The sequence below is a fragment of the Micropterus dolomieu genome, linkage group LG02 (assembly GCF_021292245.1).
Source record: "Micropterus dolomieu isolate WLL.071019.BEF.003 ecotype Adirondacks linkage group LG02, ASM2129224v1, whole genome shotgun sequence".
NCBI classification, from domain to species: domain Eukaryota; kingdom Metazoa; phylum Chordata; class Actinopteri; order Centrarchiformes; family Centrarchidae; genus Micropterus; species Micropterus dolomieu.
The window spans coordinates 10,992,286-10,998,292 of record NC_060151.1 but is presented as its reverse complement, the minus strand read 5'-3'; positions in this window follow the sequence as shown (position 1 = coordinate 10,998,292).

Below are 6,007 nucleotides of genomic sequence, written 5' to 3'. Positions count from 1 at the left end.
ACACTATCTCGCTCACTTTCTCTCTCTTTCACTCTCCCTCTTTCTCTCATGCAGCCCTACACACATTTTCATTAGACAAACATATTAGACACACTTTCACACCCACAGACATGTGCCTTCTCAATTAAGATACATTTCTTTCCCTCTGTGTCTCCCCTTCATTCACTCTTCACTCCTTCCTCTCTCTCTTAATCAAACAATCTAACTGTCAGTCCTTGCCCAATCAGTGTCCAACACACACACTTACACACATTTTCATTATGCACGCACATTAGAGACGCTTGCACATGATCACTGGCCTCATGTCTGCCTAAAAATGTCCTTTTTTTCAAATTACAGTCCCACAAACACACAGGATTACTTCACATTAGAGCGCCACCAACAGAAGCTCTTACTTTAACTACATTTTCAAAAAAGTAAGAGATGCAATTTTGGAATTTCAGAAATTCAGTTTTTTTTCTGCTGCCAAATAAGGCAACACACATCTGAAAATTTCTCACTTTCAGTGTACACACACACACTCCTTTTCGTAGGGCTATGTCTTTAAGTCATAAATCTCTGTTTTGACATATTAGCATCACACAAGAATCATGCCACATCATACATCCTTTCTCTGCTCTGGAGTCATTCCCATCTGGTAAAACATATAAATGCTGCCAAAGACAAGAATACACATAAACTGGTCAGTTAGCGCAAAGGTTCTTGTAATATTTCATTGAAACGCACTCTTTATTGTTAGAAACATATGTCTATGTATGTGTCTATGCCATCCTTGAAACTGTGCTCACTCTTTTTGTAGTATATTTGTGTTGACAGTCATTTTACTCGTCCTCCACCTCTCTCTTCCCCTAAACAGTTTATCTGTCACTCTCTAATTTCTTTGTGGTTTTTTCAGTTTCCTCTAACTTCCCTCTTGTCTTGCCTGCCTTTCTCCTCCTCCTCTTCCTCCCAGTCTCTGAGCTTTGGCCAGAGGCGTGAGAAGGTTCCAGCTCAGTAAGCAGAAACCCTGCAGTCCTCCTCCTCCTCCTCTCTGCAAGAACCACTTCCTCTTCTCGTCCTTGTGTTGTACAGCCAATAACCCAGGAGAGGAGAGGAAAGTGAGAAGTGGAGTGAGAAACAAAGACAGAGAGGGCAAACACGAGACACTTAAGTATGTTCAAACTGCATTTCCCATGATACTTTTTCCAACAAGGGCCATTTCATAAGCCAAATGGTAATCAGACTTTTAAGATAAGTTAACACTGTATAGTTCAGAAAAGTTGCTGTCAGCAGCCTACACTCTAGTTCTTTTCAGAAAGAAAGAAGGCGATGTTTCAGTGATGACGAAACTGCCCAGAAACAGATGTACCCCCAGGTTCATTCAAATCTGCACCACCTATTGGCAAGACAAGTAACAGCAGCTGCCGTTTTTTGGTGCAGATGCGTTGATTTGCGCCATCAACAGATAAGAAAAATAATGGCCGCTACAATTATACCACCTGTAGAATAAGTGTGGGTGATTAGCTGCTCTACATGTGTTTTTGTGTCATGGTGGACAGAAAATGACACAAAACGTAAGGTAAATAGCCGCATTTATTCCTCTGTCTTATTTACGTACTTGTTTTACATCTCATTTCCGTAGGAAAGTAATGCTAATTAGGTTTTTCATCAAACCAAAGACCAAATGTTTTTGTTTTCAACATATAGATTTCATTCCACTATATTCACTAAAGCATGATTCATATGTTTCAGTTTATGTTTAGGTACTCACAGCAATTGTTAAATGTTGTAATCCTTAAGATTTGATTTCATGGTGTGCATGGCACAAGTAGTTTTTCACACAAAGTTTGTTACCTTGCTGCGTAGTTGGAGGTGTGCAGCCTGTCAACTTTATCTTTTCATCTAACACTTCATCTCACGGAGGCTGTTCCTTCTTGTTTAAATACACTATATAATATCCACTGACAAAATGATAAAAGTGACCATAGTTTTGTTTTGTAGGCACATTTTTTTGATGACTGATCCCAGTCAGCGCTAACTGTGGTGACTTCACAATAAAAGCCTCCATGTGTTTTTTTAATGAAATTAGGTAGGATTAGGCAGCCAATCTGAACCAACACAGACTTCACCACTGACACCAAGAGAGATTATCAAAAATGGGTTTAATTGAGTCTTATGGATAATAACTTTTAGGTAAGGGGAAGACCACAGGTGTGGTTAGATATTAACTTAGCACTAAGACACAATCTGTTTACTTTATAAACAACTTAGTAAAAACTTTAGTAACTTAAACCACCACCTCTCCCTAACCTCAAGAAGTACTTTATTGCCTACACCTGCATGCAACAACAACCCTGACCACTTCCTTACAATTTGTGTACATTTAAAAAATGTAAAACTACCTTAACTGGAAAAAACCCATTAAACCTAATCCAGGCAGCATATACATTCCCTCAAAAAGATTTTTGGCAACACATATTGGTACTTTATAAACATAATTTCTAGGAGACAGGGTTGCCCTGATTCGTCACTGGCTTGCTCTTTTCTCTCGTCCATCACTCCCTCTCTCTCTTTCCCTCTCCATCCTTTCTTCTCAGTTCTCCTTCTTCTCTTCTCCCTTTTCACCACCTCTTTCCCACTCCTCACCCTTTTTTTCATTTTCTCTCCACTCTTCCCTCCTCCACTACCACCATCTCTCTCTCTCTCACACACACACATCTGCCTATCTTTTTCCTCCCTCCACTCCTCCAATGTCATCATTCCTCCTCCTTCCTCCTACCTCCTTTCTCTAGTTTCCTTCCTTTCCTCCTGTCTCTCACCAGAGGTGAAATGCTGTACTTCTCTTCCTGAAGTCATTTCTATGTTAATGAGTCTCCTTGTGAGATAACACAGGCCTCAGACACACACACACACAAACACACACACACACACACACACACACACTGGCAGAGCTAGTGAGAAGGATGATAGGACCTGTCACTGCTCTCTCTATTGATCTGTTCATGCAGTTATTTAATTATTAGCTGTATTCATTCTTTCTCCTTTTCTCTCTTCGCCTTACTCATTTGTTTGTTTTTGAACACTTTAAATTCTTCTATTTCCTCCTTTGTTGATTTTGTAGTCTGTCCAAGAACCACCTGTTCCATCAGCTAAACAGCCAGCCGCTCTGTCAGTCAGCACATCACTTGCACCATCTTTAATTCACTTACAGCCTGATAGCCAGTCAGTAAATTAGCCAGTCAGTTAATTATGGCACTTAAACACTGAACCAGATTGACGCCAACATACAGCTAATCTGAAAATAATGTAATTTCTCAAAATACCAACACATCCCCATTTCACTAAGCATCATTGTCCACCCGTTCGTCTTTTGTCAGCTTGACAAACATGCACAGAAGCATAGATAGAAAGAGAAAAATAATTGTTTCTTGTAGATGCGCTTGGGTGTGGGTGTGTTCATTCATTTACACACAAGCAGGCACAGAGAAATTACAGAGCCACCACTGATTCTCATTTATTAATGAATATGGGTCTGCATGCTCAGAGTGAAAGAAAGAAATAAGCTACCAGTAAATAAACACATCCAAATGACAATTAGAGAGGGGGGGAGCATTTATTCATCCCTGCAGTCATATCATTTGTATTGGTCTCCAGTGAGTTGACAGCCTTCCATCCATTGCTTTTTAAAAGGCAATACAATGAGCTTTAAAACAGCCAGATCTGTTCAGCCGCCTGCGGCACGCGCGAGCGCGCGCGCGCACACACACACACACACACAAAAGACACTTACACATGTTCATATGTGCGCACCCTTGCACAGAACAGAGTCACGTGAACATCTAAGATATAAGACATAAACAGGCACACGCTTAAGCCTACTGTAAATGCACACACACTCGTGCATCCATGTGCACACACCCACTCCAGCAGACTATGTTAAGTGAACTGTGAAGCTCAGACCGCCTTGTGTGGAAACCTTGCTGGAGTGAAAATCATTAAAAACGGTCCGTGGCTCTTTAAGTGGCGTCTCTGCTTCTCTCCCGGGCGCGATTCTTCATGCATCGCTTGCCAATCTCTCTCGTCCCCCCACCCCCCGCCCCCCTTCTTTTACGCTCTCTTCTAATCAGTGCGGTGCAGGGGCTGCTGGCGGAGGGCGGAGAGGAAAACAGAGGGGACAACAACGCTGCGCATCGAGTCAGCACCGAGGAAAGCGCCACAGCGCGTTCCGTCCTGCATTCAGTACCATGGACAGCTCTACAGACGCTTGTCTGTAAAACACTGCTTAAAAGCTAAATGCTGTATTTAAGACATTATAAGCGGGTTTATGAAGAAATCTGAACTACATTACTGTTTATAACACTCTGGTGTAGATATAGTATACACTGAGTTTGACCATCATGGAAAACATGCCCAGTGCTTTGATGCTGGGGGTCTACCTTGCCTGACTACAGAAACATAAAGACGTGTCTCTGATAATATCTCGCTGGATCACTATGCAACACCCTTCTACTGAAACCTAAAATATTCTCTCCTCTGGACTGAGGCCCCCCATGCTTTATACTGACGGCGTTGCGGCGGTGGGTGGGACGTACAGCTGTGACTGCACATGATTAGCTCCTGAAGGGCGCTGTCACCCACGAGCCCAATCCGAGCCGAGCAGTGCGGCCTCAGGCGGAGTTTGAGGAGACGCGCGGTTAGTTTTAGTTTATGTTGGTTGGACCGAGAGGAGGAGGAGGAGGAAGACGAAGAGGAGGAGGAGGAGGAGGAGGCGACGGCTGTCATTTTTTTCATTTGTACCAACGGGCACGTTTCTCGGGAGCAAACCCAGGCGGGTGTAGCTGTCCTACAGGCTCCATCAGCAGGCGTCTTCGGACAGTCTGTCCCGGTGGTGGTTTGAACTTAGGTGGTGAGAGAGAGCGAACACGGCCGTTTTGGAGGAGGACTGATTAATCCAGTTTTGGTCTCATTTTTTGGTGCCTATTTAAAGCCCGTTCAACTTAAATACCCGTGCTGCGTGTCTCTTCACTGCAGATCATCATTTGTATTAGCGGCTGCGTGTTTGAACGAGTTTCTGTAGCCTATACTGTGGACATCGAGGAGGAAGGAGGAAAAACATGTCAGTGAGGCAACAGCTGGAGTGGAAAACACACGACGGATCTCAGTCAACGTCCAGCCTCTCTTCATAGCTGACGTATGGGCTTTATTCTTCCGTCCATTCAGTCATCAGCAGGAAACCGAACAAGACAGAATGAATCCACTGTGACGCCTCATATTTTGGCGCTAAGGAGATCCTTCACCGGTCAAAAAATCCAGCGGTGAGTGAGGGGTGAGCCGCCTAAACAATGATGCTTTAGTAGAAACACATTCTCTCCCTTGACTTATGCTGTGCGGTTACATCAGTCATTAAAACATACTAACCCCCCTTTTTGTTGTTTTAAAGATGGAGTCCCCCCACGCAGACCCTGGCTGTTAATGGTTAACAGATTTATAAGGGGGCTGTTTTGGGAAAGCAGCAGCAGAAGTTGAGAAGGGAAGAGGAAAGGAAAGAAGGAAGGAAGGAAGGAAGGAAGGAAGGCGAAGAAAGGAGAGATAGAGGGGAAACGCAGCAAAGAAGAAGAGGAGGGAGAAAGTCTCCGGTTAGTGGTGGAAGAGGCGGCTCTAACGCAGCTCGCCCTGCCTAACCCCGGGACTAATCAACGGAAGGAGGGACGGAGAAGCAGAATGTGGCATAGCCGTCACCCTCCGCTCTGACTGAGTGAGGCCCGTGTCGGGTAGTCTGTGACAACCGGTGGTCGTTAAATCTCCGGTTTATGTGTGTGTGTGTGTGTGCGCGCGCGCGATGTGTATGAGGGTGGTGGTGAAAACCGGTTTTTGATGTGCGAGAAAGTGACGTGCAGCCCTCCCACCTTCCCGCCCTTTGCCACGAGCCTCTTCAACTCAAGGTACAAGGCAGCCAAGTAGTCCTACTTCATTTATTTGCTCCATGCTTATAAAAGTCGCCACCTTTACCCATATGTTCTTCCTATTT